Source organism: Delphinus delphis, chromosome 13 (genome assembly GCF_949987515.2).
Source record: "Delphinus delphis chromosome 13, mDelDel1.2, whole genome shotgun sequence".
NCBI lineage: Eukaryota > Metazoa > Chordata > Mammalia > Artiodactyla > Delphinidae > Delphinus > Delphinus delphis.
This window is the reverse complement of record NC_082695.1, coordinates 88,587,733-88,612,318: the sequence shown is the minus strand read 5'-3', so window position 1 is coordinate 88,612,318 and position 24,586 is coordinate 88,587,733. Positions and strand designations below refer to the sequence as shown.

The window sequence follows — 24,586 nt, the reverse complement described above, 5'->3', positions numbered from 1 at the left end:
TCCCCGTGGGACCACAGCTGGCAGCTGTGCCACTTCTCCCAGGAGGCGGTGGGAACCGGGGCTGGAGGCTGACCTGGACTCAGTACAGAGGAGGCTATTCTGGGAGGCCTCAGGGTCTCCCGCATGGGTCAGCCTGCTGACAGGTTCAGCTCCAGTCCTCCTTGGCGTGCACCCCGAGACCCCCTCCTTCCCCTCCCAGCTGTGTCCCCCTCCCCAGGTCACACTCCTGCTCCCACTGAGGCTGTGCTCAGGGGCCCTTGGGGAATTGCCAGGGTCGGGCACCTGCCCAGATACTTGAGCTTTAACCTGTGGGATTATCCACAGATGAACGTGTCAGCCCCTTCACCACGATGCCTACAGTCTGAATAACTAATCAGTGACAAGACCACAAGCACCTTGTTCTTCTGAAATTATTCAGGATAAATAATAAAGGAGCTCAGCTGATGAAGCCACAGAGGCCAGAGGCCCCGAGTCTCCACCCTCCGTCTGCGCTCAAAGCTGGGCCGCAGGCGTCACACCTGCTGCCCATCAAGGTCAACACCTGCCGCTCGGTTCCGGAAACCCAGCCAAGGAAGACTTAAGGGCTCTTGCCTCCAGCCCGGGGTCCGAGGGTCGAGGCCTGTTCCTCGAGAGCTATGTGACATTCGCAAGTCGACTGCCTACCCTGTGTCCGTTTCTCCACCCGCGACGGCGAGTGGCAGTGACGGTGATACGGGCACCGGGTAGGGAACCAGCGAGGCCATCGCTGTTCCTTCCAGGCAGTGCCATCACCTTCCTGCAGCCCAGATGTGACCATTTCTACGATGACAACAAAGCCCTCGTGTTTGCCTGTGGGACTGCAGGCAGGTCCTGCCAACGGGCAGCCGCTCTCCGGTGGCCCAGGGGTACCCAGGCCCTCGGGCCAGTTCTGAATGAGGCGTCCAGATCAGGCGAGGCTTGTGTGGAAGCGCAGCAGGAAACTCCGTTGACTGGGGAGGGGCTGCCGCACACGACGACCTACTTGGGGTGAACTGGTATCATTTAATTTTTATACAGCTTGCTGTTAACAGAGGCCCCAAAATAAACAGTTGTGCCACTTGCTTCAAGAACATTTTCTCTTCGGTTCAAATAGTTTCTTTTTAAAAAAAAAAATATATATATATATATATATATTTAAAATTTATTTATTTTTGGCTGCGTTGGGTCTTCATTGCTGCGCGTGGACTTTCTCTAGTTACGGCGAGTGGGGGCTACTCTTCGTTGTGGGGCGCAGGCTTCTCATTGCAGTAGCTTCTCTTGTTGCAGAGCACGGGCTCTAGGCGTGCGGGCTTCAGTACCTGTGGCACGTGGGCTCAGTAGTTGTGGCGCACGGGCTTAGTTGCTCCGCGGCATGTGGGATCTTCCCGGACCAGGGCTCGAACCCGTGTCCCCCGCATTGACAGGCGGATTCGTAACCACTGCGCCACCAGGGAAGGGAAGGGAAGCCCCCAAGTAATTTCTTACCTTACCAACGCACACTTGTTCTAAGAGGTCGGGAGAGCTGGTGGGGGGGCGGGGATGAAGAGGAAGCAGGGCGCGGCCCAACAGGCCCAGGGCAGCCCCGAGGGAGGGGACTCCACCACCCGGGCGCCTCACCTGTGGGTCCCACCCAGCGGGTTCCGTCGGCACCTCCGTAGGGCGACCCGGATGGACCTGGGGTGGGAGAACAAATGGGGGTGCACTGCCCCTCGCACTCACGACTGGGATGACGGCCAAGCAGCGGCAAAGTCTTCCTGGGGGTGTGCGGCAGAGGCAGCGAACAGGTCCCTCGGAGCAGCCGCAGCCAGGAGGGGGCAGGGGGCTGGGCGCCGCTCCCGCCAGAACCTTCCGTCAGGGAAGAGCCCACAGCCTGATCCTAGCAGCTTCCTGGCAGCCCTCCCGGCACTGGGCCTTTCCAGTGGCCACCTTCCAGGGCACACGCAGGGCTGCCGGACCCTGTCTCGGGTATGTGGTATCCTGAGCGTCGCAGGGTCCTAAGGAGGTTCCGAACTTTTCACGGGAGGATGTGAACGTACGTGGTTCCCAGCATCCCGAGTCCCCGAGACGACACGCCCCGCCCCTGAGCCCCCGCCCAACCCGCCCCATGCGATCCAGCTGCTTCGACGGGACTAGAGGGTTAATTTCGCCCAAACAGAGCACTACGATCCCACTGCGATCCAGCTCCCAGCAATGAGGGAGGCAGCTGTGCCTCGTCCACCCTGCAAAAGCCCCAGGTGTCACTGGTCAGCTGCTGGATACAGAGGAGGAGGTCTGTCAGGAAGGCGTGGGACGAGACTTCCCACCACGGACGCAACACTTCTTTTCAGCCACAAGAAGGATATGTTTTGATGTTTCTTATTCATCTCTACATTAATTTGCATAAATGAGTCTTAGAAGTTCATCTTCATAAAGAATAATGTTCCGAGTATAAAACTAAGCCATGGGAAAAGTGGAAAATTGGGCAGGGCGATAACATAGAAGGGAGAACTACCTTTAATCCCATCCCCACTGACAGCCGTCGTAGAGCTGGGGGTCCGCCCCCACGTTCTTTCCGTATTCTGACACAGGTGGCTGAGTTGACTTCCGGCTGCTGGCAGCTGCGGTGGGCATGGTGCCCGGCGGGGAGGGAGATGGACGGGTGGGTGCCTGCAGGCCCTGCGTCCACAGCAGGAGAGGCAAGAGAGCCCCCGGGGGAACACTGGAGCTCACACGTCCTCAGACTACACAGTTCTCCTCTTTGCTCCCTCCCAGTCAGACGGGAAGGCTGAGCAAGGCTTCCACGCAGGGGTCTGGCTGGTGGGACGGGGTCGGTGGGCAGCGAGGGCTGTAGGGAAATGCCCACATTTTCGCTAAATCGTGGTTCTCTCCTTGGCACCGGGAACCCCATGGAAATAGGACGTTGGCTCTCCTTTGATGCCACTCCAAGTCCTACCTAAGCTCTCCTGACTGCCTGTAAGCGTGTGGGTGGACACTGGGGAGGGGTACTGGGCCATTACCCTCCCTCAGCACTGCCCTATCACTGGACACTATTTCACTGGTACTTTACAGCTAGACACTTGTATGAAGGCTGCAGAGAACACCCTTTGCCTATTAAAGTCATTTTCTCTGAGAAGCCTTCCCTACCCCCGATAGAAATATATATTAAAGTCTATTACTAACTAACACATAAATAGATTTTTCATTGTAAAGAGTGTTTTTACTCAGCGAATTCCCCGAGATTCATCCAAGCTAGCACGTGTATCAATACCCCACTCCTATTTTATTGCAAGTAGTATTTCATGGTGTGGATGGACCACAGTTAACCCTTCACCCACAGAAAGAATCTGGGTTGTATCCAGTTTTCGATTATTACAAACAGAACTGCAATAAACTGTCGTGTGCAGGCTTTTATGTGAACAGAAGTTGTCATTTCTCTGGGATAAATGCCCAGGAGTGCAACCGCTGGGTCATATTGTAGTTGCATAATCGATTTCATAAAAAACCGCCAAAGAAATTTCCACGGTGATTGTACCATTTTACATTCCCACCAGCGATGTGCGAGAGATCATTTCTCCACGTCCTTGTCGGCATTTGGTGTATGTTGTTAATTTACTCTGATAAGTGTGTAGTGAAACCCTTTTGTGGCTTTGATTTGCTTTTCTCTAATGGCTAACGATGGTGAACACCTTTCACGTGCTTATTTACCATCTTTATATCCTCTTCAGTGAGATAACTGTTCATGTATTTTGCTCATTTTTAATTGGATATTTTTGGTTTTGTTGTTGTTGTTGGCTATTGAGTTCTGAGAATCCTTTATACACCACAGATCTGGGTCCTTTATTGGATGTGTGCTTTGCAGACATTGTCTCCCACTCTGTAGCTTTTCCTTTCATGCTCTTCAAAGGGTCTTTGGAAAAGCAGTTTTTAATTCTGACGAGGTCCAATTTATCAAGTCTACCTTCTACAGACCATGCTTTTGGTGTCAAGTCTAATAACTTTTTGCCTAACCCTAAATCCAGACGATTCTCTCCTATTTTTTTCTAAAAGTCTTACAGTTTTACATTAAAGTCTGTGATCCATTTTTGAGTTAATTTTTAAAACATGTATTTTATTGAAATATAACTGAGTTACAGTGTTGTGTTTGAGTTGATTTTTTTTTTTTCCTTTCTGCGGTACGCGGGCCTCTCACTGTGTGGCCTCTCCCGTTGCGGAGCACAGGCTCCGGACGCGCAGACTCAGCGGCCATGGCTCACGGGCCCAGCCGCTCCGCGGCGTGTGGGATCTTCCCGGACCGGGGCACGAACCCGTGTCCTCTGCATCAGCAGGCGGACTCTCCACCACTGCGCCACCAGGGAAGCCCCTGTTTGAGTTGATTTTTATAGAAGGTGTGAAGTTAAGGATAAGTTCTTTTTTTCTCCTGTGGATGACCAACTGAACTGCCATTTGTTGAAAAGGCTACGCTTCCTCCACTGAACTGGTTTTGTAACTTCGTTGAAGATCAGTTAGGTGTACCTGTGTGGGTCCACTACTGGGTTCCGTGTTCTACGCATCTGTCTGTCCCTCTGCCAGCATCACATTGTCTTATTACTGGAGCTATATAGTGAGCATTAATATTGGGTAGAGTAATTATCCACTTTATCCTTCTTTTTCAAGATTGTTTTAGCTATGTTAGAGTCTGTGCCTTTCCATATGAATTTTAGAATAAGCTGTACATGTCTACAAAAATTCTTGTTGGGGTTTTGATAGAAATCGTATTAAACCCATAGATCAGTTTGAGGAGAATAGACAACTGTACTGTGCAGAGCCTTCTAGTCCATGAACATGGTATGCCGTTCTATTGTTCAGGTCTTCTTTGATATCTTTCATCCGCATTTTATAAATTGCAGCATATGGACCCTGTAAGTGTTTTGCACCATTCATACCTAAGTATTTAATTTTCTTTCAAGTGACTGTAATGGTCTTGTGTTTTTAACTGGTTTCACACATTAATTGTTGGTATACAGAAATGTGAGTGATTTTTGTGTCTTAATATCTTACCCTGTGACCTTGCTGTGTTCACTTACTGGTTCTAGGAGCTTTCTTGGTACATTCCTTGGAATTTTCTACACAGATAATCATGGCACCTGCAAAGAGGGGTAGTTATATTTCTTCCTTTCTGAACTGTGTGTCTTTTATTTCCTTTTCTTGCTTTATTTAACTTTCAGTACTAGGTTGAGAGGAGACGCCTTTGCCTTGTTCCTGATCTGAGGGGGAAAACATTCAGCCATTCACCATTAAGTATGATGTTAGCTGTATGTTTTTTTCAGGTGCTGTTTATCAAGTTGAGGATCTATTTCTACTTTTCTGAGAGTTTTCATTATTAGTGGTGTTGTATTTTATCAAATGCTTTTTCTGCATCAGTTGATGTGATTATATATCTGTTCTGTTGATAAGGTGAATTATACTGACTGATTTTTGAATGTTGAACCACACTTGCATACCTGGATTAAATCTCACTTGGTCCAGCAACTTTATGCATCACTAGATTCAAAGTGCCAATATTTTGTTTAGGATTTTGTGTCCAAGTTCATGAATGATATTGATCTGTAGTTCTCTTTTTTGTGTGTTGTCTTTGTCTAATGTGGTCTCCAGGTAATGTTAACCTCAAAGAGATTTAGAAAGTGTTCCCTCCTTTTTGTTAAATGTTTGGTAGGATTAATTTTTTTTTTTTTTTTTTTTTTTTTGCGGCACACGGGCCTCTCACTGTTGTGGCCTCTCCCGTTGCGGAAAACAGGCTCCGGACGCACAGGCTCAGCAGCCATGGCTCACAGGCCCAGCCACTCCGCGGCATGCGGGATCTTCCCGTGTCCCCTGCATCGGCAGGCGGACTCGCAACCACTGCACCACCAGGGAAGCCCTGGTAGGATTAATTCTTTTTTGAATGTTTGGTAGAATTTTCCAGTGAAACCCCCAGGACCTGGAGATTTCTTTTCTTTAGGAGTTCTTAAAGAATTAACACAATTTTAAAAGTTATATTATTGATACAGTATCATATATAGAGATCTTTCCTCTTTTCTAATATAAGCATTTTAGTGCTATCAATTTTCCTCAGCACTGCTTTGGCTGCATTCCACATGTTTTGATTTGTTGTGTCTTTATTTCCTTTCAGTGCTATATATTTTAAAATTTGAGACTTCCTCTTTGACATATGAATTGTTTGTGTGTGTTATTAATTCCCAAGAATTTAGAGATTTTTCTGTTATTTTTCTGCTCTGCTCCTTGAGTCTGTAGGTTTGTATTTTTTGTCAAGTTTGAGAGGTTTTCAGGCATTCTTTATTCAAACACTTTTTCAGTCCCATTCCCTTTCTTCTCTCCCTCTGAGGCCTGATGATAAAAATGTTGATATTCTTGTTATTTTCCCACAGGTCCCTATGACTCTGTTCATTTTTATATTCAGTCTTTTTTTCCCTCTCTGTTGTTGAGACTGGTCAGTTTTGTTTAGTCTCAGGTTCACTGATTTTATCCTCTGTTATGTCCTCTCTACTTTTGACCCCATGCAGCAAGTTTTTAAATTCAATTATTGTATTTTTCACTTCTATAATTTCTTTGTATTTTTTTATAACTTGCATTTCTTTGCTGAAATTTTCTGGGTTTTGTTTGTTTGTTTGTTTCAGGAAAACCCATAATTGCTTGGTGAAGCATTTTTGTGAAGGCTGCTTTAGAAGACTTGTCAGATAATTCCAACATCTGATTCATCTCTGTATTTATTGATGGTCTTTTTTCAGTCAGGTTTTGATATTTCTGGTTCTTGGTATGATGAGCGATTTTTTTTTTTTTGTATCAGAGATACTTTTGGACGTTCTTTTGCATGTTGAATCCTATTGTTCCAGCTCCATTTGTTGAAGAAACTATTCTTTCCCCACTAAATGGTCTTGGCTCCTCTGTTGAAAATCAACCTCCACAGATTTTGGGGTTCATTTCCAGACTCCCCACTCTATTCCATTAATCTATACATCTCTTCTTATGCCAAGACCACACCATTTTGATTACTGTTGTTTTGAAGTAAGTTTCAATAAGTAGTAAGTGTGAGTCCTCCAACCCTGTTCTTCTTTTTCAAGATTTTTTTTACTTACCTGGGTCCTTTGCAATTCCATATGAATTTTAGGACCAGCCATTTCTGCAAACGGGAAGTAGGGATTTTGACAGGGAGCATACTGAATCTGCAGGGCAGTTTGGGGAGTACTGACACTTTGACAATGTTAAGCCTTCCAATCCATGAACACAAGACGTCTCTCCATTTATTCAGGTCTTTAATTTCTTTGTATTTTTCAGCGTACAAGTACTTCCTTGGTTAAATGTATTCCTAAGTATTTTATTCTTTTTGATGCTGTTATAAATGGAGTTGTTTTCTTAATTTCCTTTTCAGATTGTTCAATGCTAGTGTATAGAAACACAACCAGCTTTTGAGTGTTGTTGAAGTTCTGGTTTGTTTTTATAACAGTCATTGCTGACGGATATCACCCACCACTTCTGAGGTTGGAAGGTCCTGTCCCTCCAGAGACTTTAAATAGTAACTTCTAGATTTTTCTAGTTTGTTTTAAAATGTTTGCTTTCCGCATGTACTGCCTCTACTCAGTATCTGGTATTGGATGACATCGAAGTCGGTCTCCTCTTACTGGTTGAGCCACGGCCCCAGCATCCTGGTCAGCCTGCCCTGCTCTCTGGAGTGCTAGGGTGAGCCGCCCTCAGTGCCATGGAGCCCCACCCCGTGTCCCAGGAGAGCCTGTGCCCCATCGCGACTGTCACATTCCCGACACGGGCGTCTTTCTCCAGCCTCTCCTGTCTCTTTCCCAACGCTTCCTTTCTAAGTTTCTCTTTTTGTCCCTCTTTACTTTGATTTTTTTCTTTTAGACTATTTCCAAGTTCCTCCTCTTTTTGAAATACTAGCTTCTGCCCTAAGACAGAAAGGCCTTTTACCTAAGAAGCTCCACCCTGGGTGCCGACAGTGCTTCCTGCCTGCTCTCCTCCCTGCAAGGCCATGGGGGTTGTTTCCACGCCACAGACAGGGATAGCAGTCGTGTGAGCAGTGTGGGACCAGACTGAACCCGGCCACAGGTGCCTGAGTGACATGGACACTGGCCACCAGCTCAGCGACCTCACAACCCCTGGAGGCTGGGCGCCCATGATGCAGGAGGAGGGGTTGGAAACCACAGCAGTGAGTCACGGAGGCAGGGAGGCTGGGCCCCAAGTCGGCGGGCATTCAGCGAGACTCCTGTTAACAGTGCCTGGGAGAAGTGAAGGCTTCTGCTCTAGGCTGGGACGCCTAGAGGTACCATCTGGAGGTGTCATCAGTGGGTCCGAGTGCCCGCCCTGCTGTGAGGGAGGGATGGCAGGGATGCCCCATCAGGTGCCCGTGTGCCGGGGTGTCTGCGTGGGGCTGGGGCCGCACACCAGGCTCTCAAGCGCAGACTCCAGCCCGGGTCTGGAGCCTCACAACCACGGAGGCTAGAAAGGATTGTGAGTCAGCAAATGTGAGCCTTGGCCCCTCAGTCGGGAGCTGTGTGGCCTTGAACTCATCACTCAGATGTTTCTCGTCATCCAATGGAGCAAACGACGCGCCCAAGGCCCTCTGGCGGCAGGGCTTGTCCCCCAGCGAGAGGACATCTGGGTGATGACATCCCCAGGCAGACGGAGCCCCGAGACGCAGGAGTCACATGGACAGTGAGGACAGACAAGCCCCAGGGGCACAGACCTCTCAAAACACACCCCCAGAGGCCCCGCTGTTGGGGGAGCAGAGGACGGCCGCCCGCCGCCTGCAGACCCCAGGCGCCGACCCAAACTCGAGGTCTGAGCCCAGGGCCGTGACTGGTCATGGGCAGGTCAGTTTCCTTGTCCTTGGGGTGAGTCTCCCCGAGTTCTTTCCAGCTCAACACCTGGGAGTCTCAAGTGGCCCAGGTTTGGGGCTAATTCTAATATTTAAACGTGAAAAAAGGTGAGGGAGTTCAGCCTTGAGACTCTACACGGAGCCTAGACCCGTGGGGAGGGTGAAGAAGGAAATGCTGCAGAGCTCAGGTCAGTAACTTCTCATTCTGGCCCCGAGCCGATGACGGTTTTGCAAACAGATGCCCACACTGTCCTGTTTGTCCTCCATTAACATCGCCTTCACCTGCCTGAAACGGGGCTTGTAAGCCCTTATTCTGGTCTCACCACCAAAGGGGCAGCGGGACGCCCCTTCACAGGCCGGGGGTGGGGGAGCCGCGTGCCAAGGCCTCCTCCCCGCAGCCGTGAGTGGCGCCAACTGACGATTCTGGGGCCCTTCTTCTCCAGCCCGAGCTGGGCGGCGCGTTGTGTGTGAGGACAGAATGATTCCTGTTCCCCAGGGCCGCGGGGGTGGGAGGGCAGGCCGCACCTGGCCCAGGGCCGCACGGGCTGCAGGGCAGGTGCAGTGAGAGGCCGACTGAGTACCGAGTGCGGACAAAGGGCCTCGCTGGGCAGCCTCCCTGCACTGGGGGTGCGGAGTGGAGGGGGACGGGGGGCAGCCCCAGGGCAGGCGCTCAGTGGGGACACGTCTCAAAGTCGCCTACATTCCCCCCACGTACCGACACCAAGAAGAGGTCTGTGAGCCACACAGGCGCACACGGGCCACCCAGCTCAGAGCCCCCAACCCCCGGGCGCCACGCCAGGTCTCCAGGCCGCGTGGCTCACGGGGCGTTGCCTGGAGATTTCTCTAAGGGTCTCCCCTGCCCGCCAGGCTTGTGCACGCGAGTGTGTGTGAATGTGTGTATATGTGGGTGTGTACACATGTGGGTGGGTATGTATGTGTGTATGCGTGTGTGTCGATGTGCCTGCGTGTAGGTGTATATGTGGGTGTGTACACGTGTGTATGGGTGTGCGTGTGTGTGTAGCTGCGTCCATCCTCCTGTATCTGTACACATCTCCTCCTCCACAACTGGACTCCAGATGCTCAGCACAGAACCCAGCTCACTGTGAACACTCAGAGACGTCTGCTGGGCCCTGCAGCACAGACACAGCCCTGTGGCCAAGGCCAGAGGGTGGGCGCCCAAGTGCTGGTGCTCGCGCAGCCGGTGGCCCACTGCAGGGCTGGAGGTAAATGCAAACAGCGTGGGCAAACGGTGGTCCGGGAGGAAGCACACGCCAAAAACGGGAGAAGCGAGGCCGCCACAGAGAAACAGAGGACAGGAGGAGAATGCAGCGGGGGAAGAAGCACAGCCTTCCCGGGAGACAGATGGGACAACTGAGGCAGCAGTGACCCCTGAAAACACACGCAGGAAACCAGGCGTCTCCCGGTGCGGGACATGCAGGGACATGCGTGACAAACAGCCCAGGAGCCGGCCATCTCGGTGGCAACACACGTCCCGATTCACACTTTCTCCTGCGTGAGTGTTTTGTAACGACCCCGTGGTACCTTCCGACAGAAAGACCTTGGCATTGGAAACGCAGAGATTAAGATTCGAAATGTGATGAGAGTCAAGGTGATGTGCAGGGAACTCCAGCACAACTTTCCCGAGAAACCATCTGGCGTCATGTGTGAAAAGCCTGAGAGCTCATGCACTGTGACCAAATGAAACGCCTTCTGAAGACAAAGATGTCTATTATAGAATATTGAGAAATGAGAAACAACCCACATGGCCAACAATAGAAGGAAACACAAACACATTTTGACAAATCCACCCAAAAATATTCAATTTAACAAGTGAAAACATGAAGACATAAAATGATCCCAAATGCTTGTGTGAGAGTGTGTGTACGTGGGACTGTGGGTGGTAATTCTGTATATAGACCCTGAAAGAAGGACATATCCTAACGAATCAGTAGCCGTCCCTCTAGGAGTGGAATTACACAAGCTTGGACATATCCTAACAATCAGTAGCCCGTCCCTCTAGGAGTGGAATTACACAAGCTTCTTCTTAAACTTATGCTTCTCTTTAATCTATGTTTCCAGTTCCTCTATGATAAAAATGTACTTCTTTCATGGTGAAATAGCAGGTATTTTTAGTCGCATTTGTCGTATCTGGAAACACGAGGCGCCACCTTTCCACTTGCTCCTCGGGCTTGGAGCGGGCTTCTCTTTGGTCGCGTTCCCTTCGGTGTGAAATAATCTCTTCACATAAAAGGGCGTCAGCCCAGACGTGATCCACCCATGACGCCGCTGAGCAGAGCGGGCCCCTCTCCCTCCCAACGGCCTGTCAGCCTGCAGCTCTGCTCCGGTGGACGCACCGGGCACCCCCCTTCCCGGGGACCAGGCGTGGGCTCAGATGCGTCGCGGCCCCCAGCCGGCCGGCAGGTGTTTGCCGGGAGTGACAGCCCCGCGGAAGCCTCTTACTGGCCAAGCCTCCGCCCCCCAGTTGTAGGTTTCTTGTTAAAACAACACGTCAGGATTCCAGGAGATGAAAAGCCACCTTGTTCGTCGTGCTCGTTGCCCCGCACACCTCTGCGTTTTCTTGAGACTCTAGAATTTTTCTACTTCCAATTTGGTGAGTATTCAAGAAGCCAACGATACATATTTCCTATCTTTCTTCATCTAAAATATGTCTTTGTTTTTTCTTTTGGTGGAAAAAAAAATCAAGGAAATTTGTTCACAGTCAGAAGCGGTCATTTTCTTGAAGTAACTGTGAACTAGCTAAATTCTCCAGAAAGGGGTCTCACAACAGTACAGCACCACAATCAAACATCAGAGGCTGAGAAGCAAGACCGTTCCCTTCCCAAGACTAAGTAGCTAATCTACATAACGGGCATTAATTTTTAATGCGTTTTATTTCACTGAAGCGTTACACTCCATTGCATTAATTGCTATGATGTTACATAAAACATACGGATTTAACACTTGTCATGCACTTTTTCCCATGTTAATCTACACGCCTCCTCGACCCCCGGAAAGGAAGGGAACCCTCTTCCTGGCTGTTACCAGACCCTGTTGGGCCGCTGTTTGTTCAGGGAGACGATCTGAAATCAGCTTGGCCTGGAGGTCGGGGCCTCAGACAGAGCACGGGGACTCTGCCCCAGGGGCCGGCGGCGGCACCCTTGTGCGGGTGGGACTCGGGGACCAGGGAGTCCGGCAGGTGCCTGCTTAGCAAGGGGCGGGGCCTAAGCCAGCGCCCCGCCCCCCGGGCCGGCCCCACCCCAGTGGGCATCCCTGCGCTCTGCTGTGAGCCTGGCCGTTCGGCTGCCCGGCTACGCTGAACTCAGCGGGGAGATCCGGCTTTTAGACATACGTTCTGGGCAGGGCCTTTCCGTTATTTTGAACCCGTTTAACATTGTGACCCAGAACACAGAGAACTGCACTCATAATAGGTGACATGCCGGTACTTTCCGTTTCACTCTGCTACAAAGACGCCAGTCAGAACCCACACACCAGCTTCCCACTGCCCCAGTGATGGGAATCACCTGGACTCCGGCTGAGGCTCCGAAGCCCAGGCCCCATGCCAACCCCCGGACAGAACCCGGGACGGAGGCAGGCACCCTCTGGGGATGGGAGGGGTGAGGGTGCATGTGGAGACCCCCGGCTGGGAGTGCACAGGCTCCAGGAAGCCTCGCCAGCGGGGGGCAGACCCTCCGTCCACACACACCCTCCCTGCGTCCTGTTGGGGCCGGGTGGCTGCAGGCTGGTGAGGGCTGAGTCAGGAACACGGAGATCACAGCCTTTCCCACCGGAAAAAGCTAATCCTTTACAAAAATAAACCTGCGTCTTCAAGCTAGAATTTAGTAAAAACCCAACATTCATATCAGCCTGAGGGTTTCTGAGGCTCTGCTGGGCCCCATAATCCTAGCCTCGCTTTTCATGTGCCCAACGCTTCCCAAGTCTAATCTGAGGTTTAAACTCCATCGTTTAAATATCTGAGAAGGTTAAAAATATCCAGGAAGGTCATTAAATTCTGGGAACTGCAGCCCAGGGCTCTGGCTCTGCCACCACTGGAGCTTATCTGCTCCCTCCCCAGGAGGCTTGTCTAGGGAGGCGGGAGGCCGAGGGGGGCGGACAGAGCAGGTGTCCGGTGGGTGAGGCGGGGGCAGAGTGCCGTGGCCCAGCCGGAGCCCCTCGGGAGCGGCGAGGCGTCGGGGGCCCAGGGCGCCGTCTGCCCCTCGGTGTGCGGTCTGCTCTCGCTTCTTAGCTTCATTAATTTAAAAAACAACGTAATGTCTCCTGTACTATTTATACGTGACATTTCAGTTTGTCTTCTTTCTAAACAGACAATCAAATTAAAGTGTTGGGAGTTTCATTCTGCGTGAATGTATGCCCGGCTCTGTTTCACAGAAACGAGTTTTCCCCCGAAAGTCAGAGAGCTGGCATGGTTCAGTGCAGCCTTCTGGTCTGACACGGGAGGGATCAGGAAAGACAAAGCAGCAGCAGCTGAAACGTTTGCCCTGCAGCTACGATCGAGGAGGCCCAGTACGCGTGTGTCTGGCCTCACGGGCCCCCCCCCCACCCCGCCTGCTTGGGTGCGATGATGGCACAGGGCACCGAGGAACCGTCCATACCTGGCAGGTGCCCACAGGTGCGACGCCGAGTGGGGAGCAGGCCTCTGTCTCGTCTGCTTCGGCTGAGAAGCGCTGAAGCTCTCAGGAGAGCCACTGGGAGGTGACAGAGACACGGCTGTTTCTTTCTTTCTTTTTTTTTTAACATCTTTATTGGAGTATAATTTCTTTACAATGGTGTGTTAGTTTCTGCTGTATAACAAAGTGAATCAGCTATACGTATACATATGTCCCCATATCTCCTCCCTCTGGCGTCTCCCTCCCTCCCACCCTCCCTATCCCTCCCCTCTAGGTGGTCACAAAGCACCGAGCTGATCTCCCTGTGCTATGTGGCTCCTTCCCACTAGCGATCTATTTTACGTTTGGTAGTGTATATATGTCCATGCCACTCTCTCACTTTGTCACAGCTCACCCTTCCCCCTCCCCGTATCCTCAAGTCCATTCTCTAGTAGGTCTGCGTCTTTATTCACATCTTACCCCTAGGTTCTTCATGCCTTTTTTTTTCTTTTTAGATTCCATATATATGCGTTAGCATATGGTATTTGTTTTTCTCTTTCTGACTTACTTCACTCTGTATGACAGACTCTAGGTCCATCCACCTCACTACAAATAACTCAATTTCGTTTCTTTTTTGGCTGAGTAATATTCCATTGTATATATGACACGGCTGTTTCTTCAACGCCCAAGCGGACCCCCTTTCAGCTGTGACGTGCAGACTAATCACCCACTGAAAGGCCGGCTGGGGCCAGAGCCTGAGCCCTGACCAGCTCTGAGGGTGATGCTGCAGGTTCCAGGCCGTCGTGGGGCAGCGAGGGAGGGCTTGCCAGGGTGCTGGGGTGTGAGCGGCTCTCACCCGGCACCCTCCTCCACCTCGGCCTGGAGCTACCCGGTGACGCCCTCTTCAGTCTGACCCTGAGTGACCTCGCGGGCAGTGCGGGCTCCGCGCCTCAGTCCTGAAATGTCCCTGTTCCTCGGGAAATTGCCCATTAGGACATGGTGCTCAGATATTCAGACTCACGTGGTCATTCTTCCCGGACCCCCTGGGCCCTCACATCCGGCACCGCCTCATCTGCTCCCCTTCACTCCCACCCCTCGCATCCACGCTGCCGCGGAAGCTGAGAGGCTGCTCCCCACTCCAAACGCCCCTGAGCCCGCCCTGCCCTCCTGGTGCCCGGGGAGGAGAGCTGGGGTAGGAGCGGGGCTGCCCGCGCCCCTGGCTGTCAAATCCTCCAGGGACACGGAGCCCACCTGCTTTTGCCAGGGCAAAACCCAACATGTTATCATTTCCTACCAACCCATGTGTTCCACACGACCTATTAACCATCGCACATACACCTGTAATTATGATAGTGCAGGTCCCAGCCATACCCTGGGTAGAATCTCTTAATTAAACTCAAACAATGAATCAACCAGCACATATTTTCTGAGCATCTGGCGTGCGCAGGCCTCAGTGCCAGGCAAGAACTCGTGTCCCTCCTTTTCTCTCATGCCTATAAAAACATCCAATTGTTTCCTTAAATTATGGGAATCTCAAGGTATTAAAAAAAAAAAAACTTTTGCAAAGTGGAAATACACAAATTGTAAGATGAAAAGGATCAAGACACTTGGCACTGGACTTGGAAGGGGTCTGGGAGTTTTCTCCTAACTTATCCCCAGTGAAGGTGCAGATATACCAACGTTTCATTGGCAATACTGTGTAATCCTTAGCGTGTGTGTGGCTGGTAAGCAACGGGGATCCACAGCAAGGGGATTCCAGCCCCAAATGAGCCACCACGCTCCCCCTGCGTTCAGTTTAAGGGAAGCCAGAATGAGTCCATCCATTGACTAACGGGGCATCATAGATGCGGTGAAGCCTCGGGAGGCCTGCTGTATACACCGCACCATCTAGAGATTAGGGGTGGGGGAAGGACGGCGCCCGCTTCTGCTTAAACTGCCTGGGTTGTGGGATCGCCCTGGAGGTCGCCGCAGAGACGGAAGGTCTCTGTGCTCCCACCCCTGGTGGACAGGGAGACCTTGGGGGTTCTCCTAACTGACCCCCTCGGCAGCTGCCCCGGGGAACGAGGGGGCAAACCAGCTGCCACCGCCGCCTCCGCGAGGCCACCTCCCAGCGGGGTCACTGCCACTGGCTCCAAATCTTGGCCTTGAGTACAGGACTCAGGAAACTGGCATCTTTGCAGCCCAGCGAGAGGGAGGAGAAGGGGAGGCCCAGGCAGGGAATTCCAAAGGCCAAGTAGAATCCACCGGGGCCAACCCAGCTCTGGGCTGGAGTTTCGGATGAGGTGACAAACCGTGACAAAAGGAGACACAGCCCACGATCAGAGCCCTGCCCGGAGAGTCGGAAATCAGAAACTGAGTCTGCTGGGACCAGCGGGCTGGGAGGGGGCTCCACCGGTCACCCAAAACCCCTGGAGAGCAAACCCGCGAAGGCGCAGGGACATGGCAGGGTCCCCAGGGACTCGGGAGCTTGGGGGAGCATTAGGGGCGCAGAGAGACCCCAGTTCGCCCTTCTGGACGTCCTTGTCATCCCTGCCGAAGCCCGGGACCCCCTGAGCACCCGCCCCCCTCATTTCTGGAGCCACTATCCGGACCCCAGGCTGCTCTCTGAGCCCCCCAGCCCCGGCGCCCGATATGGGCTCAGAGGGCGAGTGTGGGAGCCCCCTGGGCTCGGCTCGGATGGGGAGGGCGCAGGGAGCGCTTGGGATCCTAGTTGGCAGAATTCGCAGACCCTCTCGTGGGTTCAGGTCCGCGCCCCGGCTCCGCGCCCGGGCCAGAGAAGGCAAGGCTGGGAGGGCGGCCGTGCGTGCGTGCGTGCGTGCGTGCGTGTGTGTGTGTGTGTGTGTGTAAGGCTACCCTAGCGCGCACCGCTGTGTATACGGGGCGACGTTCCCCTCTGCACAGCAGGGGCGGCAGGAAGGGGCGAGGAAAGGGCACCCGCGCGCCGGGGACTCGCCCACGTCCCGCGCCCTCTTCGCGGAGCCGGGTGCACCCACAGCCAGCCAGGGAGGGTGCCTGGGAGATCCCTGGTCATCCCACTCTGGTGCCCCCACCCCGATCTCCGCTTAGGTCACCGCCCCGCTCCCGGTCGCGGACGCCGCTTTGTCCCACCCCTCCGTCCCCTCACCTGGGCTCCTGCAGATCCGACACAGACAGACGGGGCGGCAGCTGGAACGAGGCTCCGGCCAAGGCCGCCCAGACATCCATGAAAGCGCACGAAGCTGGCGGAGCCCGCGCGCGCCTGCGGCCGGGCGCCGGCCCAGCGCGGGACTTGGAGCCTGACGGGGGGCCGGGGGCGGCGCCCAGCCCAGCCCCGCCCGCCGCTCCGGTGGCCGGGGGGGTGGGGGAGGGGCGCTTAAATGTCCCTCCCGCAATCTCCTTGGCCCCAGCCCCCTGCGCAACCGAGTAGAGACCGCGCGCGCCGGACTGTCGCCGCTCTGGGACAGGTGCTTGCGCCCCCGTTGCCTTGGGCCCGCCCAGACGCTCGGGTGTAGACCCCGCGCCCCTCCCGCCCCCGCCCCAGGATCTCACGGTGTAGACACCCTGTCCCCGCTACGGCCCCGGGAGACTCCAGCGTAGGTCTCTCTCCCCGCCGCGTCTGCCCCCCGTCTCCCCTCTGGCCTCGGGACCCCCGGTGTAGATCCTACTGCGTCTCCTGTCCCCGCTCCGGCCCGGAGCCCTCACTGCAGAAGCCCCGCGCCCTTCCGCCCCGCTCCGGCATCGGCACCCTCCAGTGTGGAAGCCTGCGCCCCCGGCCCCGTTCCGGCCCCGGGACCCTCCCCTGTGGGTCCCCGGCCCCACCGCGCGCGCAGCTTCACCTCGGGGCCCCCGACTCCGCGGGCTGCCGCTCGGCTCGCCGGGCCGGCGGCCTCCTCCAGGAGGAGCGCGGCGTCTCTGGAGCCCGCAGCCCGCGGAGTCCGGCACCGCCCCGCGCACCGCCCCCGGCCCGGCCCGGCCCCGGCGATCCGCCCGGCTGCTGTGGCGCGGCGCCCCCTCGCGCCCGGCCGCGGGTCCCTAGGGCGAGCGGACCCCTGGGCGCGGCGGTCCGTCCGGGAGCCCGGGGACGTGTCCACTCAGGGCGAACTCTCGGGGGCGCACGAGGCGCGGACCCCGATCTGCGCCCCGGGCCCACCGACGCAGGGGCGGCTCCAGAGGCGCAGAGACCCTCGCCCCCTCCAGAACCACACGCGGAAGCGGCCCTTGCGGAAAAGGGGCAGGCGAGGGGCTCTCCAGTAAGCGCGGTCGCGAGAGCCCGGAGGAAGGGCACTTGAGGGGTCTGGAGACGCTCGGCCGGTCACCAGGAGAGCCTGCGCTTTGCGGGCTGGCACTGCCAGATGCGTGTGTGGTGTGTCTTGAATCCTGACGGCCTCTGTGAGGGGCTGTTTCACCACGTGCATTTACACGAAGAAGGTGTTCCTCTCCAGCTTGAGCCTGGACACCGGAACCTTGGAAAGAAGGCTTTTTTCTTCATAGAAACACTCACTGAATATCAGAGCCGGAGAGACCCGACCACCTCTCTGTCCCTGAAAGGCCACCTCTCCCCCAGGAGGTGATGGCTTCTGGGCGCTGGCCGTGCCGTGTTTTCCAGACAGTCTGTCCTAGGCTGAGCAGAACCTGTTATGGGTGGTGGGGCATTTGCCCCCTGGGGATGGATATTGTAGCTGCTGAGGCAGAACTAGGTGGAGGATCCCTTTAACACAGAAGCCCTCCAACTCTAGGAAACACTGAACAATAAATGAGTAAACAAGGCGGCTTATGGAAATCTCTGGCCCACAGCGAGTGCCCAGCCTCTGGGTTACATAGGTCTGAGTGCGGATGGGTATGTATGAATTCTCAGGCTAAATACTCCCCAGCCCCTACCCCTTCATGGGAGGAAATTTCCAGCCCCAGCTCCCCCGCGGCTGCCCCTTCAGAGCTTGTGCCGTGGTTGTGATGGGCGGAGTGGCACGAGCCCATGCCCCTCCCCTCTCCAGACACCGTACCTCTGTGCATCCGGCGGAAGCACTCACTAGCCTTTCCTGGCATCACGTCATGTTCTCAGTCAACCCTGCATTTTCAGTCGGCAAAGATCTCTCCATCTCCCCCAGTCTCTACTGGTGCAGTTGTTCCTGGTTTCTCCTGATCCGCGGTTTTTAGCTATTTGGTTCTTTAAAATCTAGGTGCAGTATATTTGTTTCTATTAAATTGTGTTTGTTCATTTTTACTAACCTCTTTGGTGAGCCTGTCAGGTATTTCAGAAGCCTAATTCTATCATACAGTGTATTAGCTCTGTCCTCACCTTGAGCTGGTGGAAAAGCGGTAACTCAACGTTCTCCAAAGAGGAGGACACCCAGGGGCCGGGGCCTCCACTGAGCTGTGCCTCTGGTGCCGACTGCACTCAACTTGCCTTGTCGTGGTGCCAGGGACACTCTACCCCCATCTAGACTGTTCTAGCGACGCACATTTTCTGTTTTCTTTGGGAAACTTAATTGAATGCCTTTCTGAGACAGAAGCAAAACTCATTAGGCATCTGAACTGCTAAGTCTACCAATTTTACAAAAACGAAAAAGAAAGGATAACACGCATGTTCTGCTTAATTTCCCTTGGTCGTGATGGAGTAACCGTCAGCACTTTGTTTTAGAAACAGTGCAGTGTGAACTTGCTGGCAGCGGGTGCAAGTCCTGTCCATCACTTAGTAGCCTCAGTGCATCTTTGACCAAATCACTTAGCTCTCTGTGGGTCACTTTCCTTGTCTATAAAGTGGAAATAACAGTAGAACCTCCTTCACTGTTTTGATGCTTAAATGAGTTAGCGCTAGGACACATCTGGGCCATAGCAAACAAAACCAGTTATCATCATTATTTTAGGCGCTTACAGAGCAGTAACAATCTACAATGTGGTAGGAATGCTGAAACAAGAGACCGAGCACATCTGCAAACCGAGGAGCTTTGAACTCCGGGCCCAGGGGCCCTTGGGGAGGACACGCAGTCCAACCTCCGCCCGTGGGCTGCCTGGCACCCGCAGATGCGATGGGCACTGTGGGCATCCTTCCACGTGGGCCAACTCCTCTCCCTAAAACCAAGCAAATAGTTCAGCGTGTCGGAGAGGGACAGACCATTCTCAAACTTCCTTTTTAAGTACTCTTCTCGTGTCTCTAAGCCCCTTAACTTCCTTCATTATGTGTGTCTCATTCCCTTTTATTATTTTTACTGCTTTGTTTCTGGACTTCTGAAGGTTTTGCTCTGTATTTCTGATCGTTTTGAAGCCACTGTTAGGCAGCATCAGTAAGGAGCGAACGCTGCGGATGTTGGACCCTCTGGCAGCCACGTGCCTGGGGGTCCAGCACTGCAGGGATTTTATAAATTCACTGCTGGTCCACAGGACGGGAGCCAGGGACAGGGTTGCAAAAGATGGTACCATCAGCCCCGGTAGACTCATCATTGCTCTTTCTGAATAATATTAAATTCATTGCTGTTTGATGCATTTGCATTTTTCGTGTAGCTTCTGTTTTAGGAAAGGAGCAAACATTTACAAAATGTTTTTTGAACGTAATACGTGCTTATTGTTGAAAATTAGTAAACCTTCTGTGAAGAATACAAAGGAGAAAATAGGAAATCCCTGTACTTCCCATCTCCACCATTCAAACTTGACCACTGTTACTGTTTATGACCCATTTTGGTACCAAAACATTTTGGACTTTTTTAATGTAAGAATATATTTTTGTTTGTTTCTATACAAAAATAGCATCATAGTAGCTCCTGGATTTTCACTGGATTTAATAGCAAATGAACATCTTCAGTGTTTTCCAGGCTCCAACATCATTTTAAATGATTGCACAGGACTCCTTCTTGTGGCTGGTACCAAACTGTCACTGAGACTCTGTTGTTTGACATCTATGTTTTCTCCAGTTTTCCACTAATTATAAAATACTTCTGCCAAAACAGCTTTCTAGATATATCTTAACCCACTTTCTTGACTATAGTAGCATATTAGTAAATACTGACTGGTATGTTATTAGTGGAAAATCCTTGCTGTGAGTGAAATCCTTTTCTTGAAGAAATAGCAAGTTTGCATATGCACTTGTTTCTCTCTCTCTCTTTGCAGATAGTAATCCCCGTGTGCAGGGACATTTCTATTTTCGCTTCTTTGTCCTTAGCGTAGATGGGACCTGGCGCCCATGTGCGTGTTTGGAAGGTGTTTCCTGTGAGTGTATACGTGCAGAAAGGCGTGAATACTGTTATGAACGCACACGTCTAATTACATTCTTTACCAGCGTTTTCCAAGTAAGCACTTTTATTCTGGGTACTTAACTAAAATTTTCATGAATTGGCTCCTTTTTGAGACAAGATGATACAGTCCCTCCTCTCTTTTTGGTAACAGCTTTACTGAGGAAGAATTCAGGTATCGCACAATTCGTGCCCTTCAGGTGTGCGGTTCAGTGGGTTTTAGGATGCGCACAGAGCTGTACAACCGTCACAGTCAGTGACAGAGCACTTTCACCTCCGCATAAAGAACCCCGGACCCTGGTGACGTGAACGCACTTTCTGTCCGTCTGTCTGTCTGTCCACCTGTCCCTTTTGCGTGCAAGGTGCTCAGAGCTCCGTTCAAGAGTCTGTCGGCCTTTCAGACACTTGCATTCTTTTGTTTGTTTATCTGCCTGTTCTTGGCTTTCTTTTTTGCTGTCTCTTCTTGTTCATCCATTTCTGACGTGTGTCACCCTTCATCTCTGAGTGCTGTGGGGAACCGGCCCTCTCCCTGTCAGTGGTTCGCTCAGCTGCTACTTGAAAACATTTCTCTTTCTGCCTTTCTGTTCTCTGATTTTTCTTTCTCGGGAGCGTTTGCAGCATTTCACGTGTTCTGGTCACTTTGTAGTTCCCGCAGATGCCCATGATCTGTGCTCCCCCCACCCCCAGGCCACTGGTGGCTGTCCCACCCTGTGTCCACCCCATCCTCCCGCTTGGATGGATCACACGCCCCCCCACCCCGTCACGGGAGGCCGGGCCTTTGAGCTTCCCCAGAATTCCCCCTTTGTTCATCCCTTTCATCATCCACCCCCACTCCCCTGCTCTGCATTTCTCTTCTTCCATTTCCTCATCTTACTTTGAGCTCCACACAGGGACACCACCTACTAAAAGGTAGATCGTTTGCCTCAGCGTGTCGTCCAGGAGGCCCTGGGCCTTCTCCTCGTGCCTGTGGTTCAAGAACAGGACGGTGTTTCACTCAGGAGAGAGATGTCCTTCTGAAACGTGTGCATCACTTTAGGGTGGGCTCTGAGGACAGGGGCCTGCGGTGGATTCTTGCCAAGTGTAAGCAACCAGCTTGTCTCCGCGGTTGGGGGGTGGGCGGCGCACACGTTTGAATTCTCTTAACCCCACGCACCTAAGGAGCGAGGCTCTTCCCGGGACTGGGTCCTCCTCTCGTCCTAACGAGCAGACACACTTGTGGTCCAGGCCCGGGGGCCCGGCTCTGCTGCTTTTCATCTGTGAACTTCAGAATCTGTGCCTCTGCGGGCGACTCGTGCAACACTTCTCAACGTGGCTTTTGTTACTATGAGATGCTCGTGATCCCAGAAGCGCAGCAGGGTTTCTACGGGAGCCGCTCATCATTTAATTTAAACCTACAGTGGGATGCGAGGGTCTTGCTGCCTCTCTGTTTTGTGCTTATGAATTTAACATGCAGTTTCACTTGTGTCATGCTTCTCGAAAGTGGCCTCAAATTGGACGCAATAACGTTTTAAATTGTTTGAATTGCTTAATCCTGTACAGAATACTGAGTGAGGGTCTGGCTGGTTGGGACTTGCTTTTTCCCGAGATACTGGCCTCAGTGACACTTTGAAGAGAAATACTTCTCTTGCCTTTGTGAATAGGGCAGAGCCCTCGGCGGCTCCAGTGTCACGGGACAGACCAGTCACCCTCATCCAGTTCAGTAAATTCTCCTTCACACCCGATCGGTGCCGGGAGTGCTGGGCCTTGCAGCCTGCAAGATGCACTGGAACCAGCTAGAAAAACCTCGCTCTGCGGTAGCTGTGCGGTGGGCGGAGGGGAAGAGCCTGAATGTTGACGCGCAGGGCTTTTCCGTCCTGGCTCAGCCTATAAATGAGCTTTAAATGTCTCCCCCACAAACGGGAAGCCACTGCGCTCCACCGGCAAGCTCTGCAGAACGGTGGTGTCTCAGATCACAGAGGCCAGGACAGTGGTGAGAAAGAGACAGAGAGACACAGGGAGAAGCTACAGCTGCCCCGCACCCACGGCACCCACGCACAAGCCCAGACAGAGCGCAGAGCCGTTCTGGGTTCTGGACAAGGCAGTAGCAAGCAGCAGGCCCTTGATGGCCTGCGCTGGAGGTAGGCGCCCTCCTCGGATAGTGATGAATGAATCAGAGGAGGCGCACGGAAGGCTTTCCTGCAAGTGATAATAAAAGCGGTGCAGGAGACACTCGGAAAAGGGTTAGCAGAATGGGTGCGACAAAAATAACACAGACGCCGAGCAGTGACATCCCAGCCGCCCTTGACCGCACTTTCCTCCGTCCCTCAGAAGGAGGGTGACCGTCCCCGTCAGGCCCAAGCGCGGAGCAGGGCTGCCTCCCCGCCCCCCACGCTGCCCTGGCCGGTCAGCCACCTCTTCTCGCTGGGGTGGTGGTTAGAGCTTCCTGCCTGCCCGTACATGCTGCTATCAGGGCCTAAGCTGGGCTCCCCGAGTCCACTCAGGTGCCCAGCTGTCCAGGCGCCGAGGTCAGACCTGCCGGTGGCCTCGCCGCAGATCCCGTCTGTCCATGGTCCCCACTCACGACGCTCACTCCCTCCTTCGGACGGCGGGCTGCCGTTCATCACGCACGTTCTTCCTGCGCTTGCCTTTTAAAAACTCGGGTCCATCTCCCCCCAGCGCACAGCAAGACCATTGCTTGTAAGAGCGTGTTGCACTTCAGGCAGAAATGCCCGTTTGTTGGCCTTTTTCCTGGGTAAATGTTCAGCCTCACACCCGTGCTAACAGTTCCCTCGTACACATTCATCCTCACGACATCTAGGGTGGGCGCCTCAGCCTGCCTGGTCTTTAATTACCGTCCGAGCGCCGCGGCTCTGGGGCATTTGGTGGCCTTCGCAGGGCTGCCTGCTCCGTGCTCCCACGCTGGCTTTAGGGTGTTTCTTTGCTGAGGAATAACAAGGCCCGATCCTAATTACGAGGAGTCCCCACGGTTCTGGCAACACTTCCATCTGTGGCTGTCCTGCTCGCATCTGCCACGAGAGAACAGAACGCCCACGCTGGTTACACGCGCGAGGCGGAGCTCCTGCCCTGGTTACGAAACAGCCAGTCATCTAGGATTTTCGTGCTTCCTAGCGGGGCTGGGAGTCTGGTCACGCCCCCCTCGGACAAGATGAGGGCCCTGGGCAGCCAGCCCGTGTGTGTGCACGTGTGCATGCACCCGTGAGGCGTGTGTGTGTGCACGTGTGTGTGCGTGTGCGCCGTGCCGTGGCAGGCGCTAGGTGCACGCGCTCAGGGAAGAACACGGAGCTTCACGTGGCAAGTGCTGGGGTTCCTTCTGTCCTGATGGCAGCCGCTCCTCTCCGTCCCCCGCCCCTCTGCGCCCCTTCCCAGTCCTGGGGGAGGAAGCCTCCGGGATTCAGGGATGCTGGGCCCGGTGTGGGGTGCAGGGCGGGCCCCTGCGCGTGAGCACCCCGCGGACCTCCTGTCCGGGAGCGGCTGAGATGGGACGAGCCCTCCGGAAGGACGGCCCCAGGTGGACCCCGTAAGGAGCAGAGGTGGGCCAGGCGGGCGGGCGGTGGAGTTCCCCTGCTTCCGGGGAAAGTCTGCATCTGCCCCTCCGGCTCGGGGGCCCCCCGGGGCCTCGTGGCGAAGGAGCGGGGACACGGGTGGGGGCTACCAGGGCTGTGGCTCTAGGGCGGCGAGGGTGGGGTCAGCCTCTGGGCAGAGTTCGGTCTGTCCTCCCCCCGTGGAGCGCGGATGTCGCCAGGCGCGGAGGAGGGCCCACGTGGTGGCCCGAGGAACAGCCCCAGCCGTCTGGAGAGCTTTTCCTGCACTGGTTAACGGACTGGACCGGGCTCGTGGCCGTGGCCCCGGTGCTGGTGGCCCCTGCTCCCAGCTTCTCTGAGAGTCGAGGTGGCGGCTCTTCACCCCCAGTTTCCCACTGAAAACTAGTAAAGCTCTCTGTT

The 24,586-nt window shown here is 53.8% G+C and overlaps 1 protein-coding gene across 1 annotated transcript in view; it reads right to left on the bottom strand.

The window, feature by feature from the left end:
* The window catches only part of KCNG2 (potassium voltage-gated channel modifier subfamily G member 2), a 71,831-nt gene extending 55,112 nt beyond the window's left edge, over positions 1–16,719 (bottom strand). The window contains exon 1 of the mRNA XM_060029268.1: positions 16,568–16,719. The gene's annotated coding sequence lies outside the window, so the exon portion shown is untranslated. The remainder of the gene's footprint in view (positions 1–16,567) is intronic.
* Positions 16,720–24,586: the final 7,867 nt, after the last annotated feature.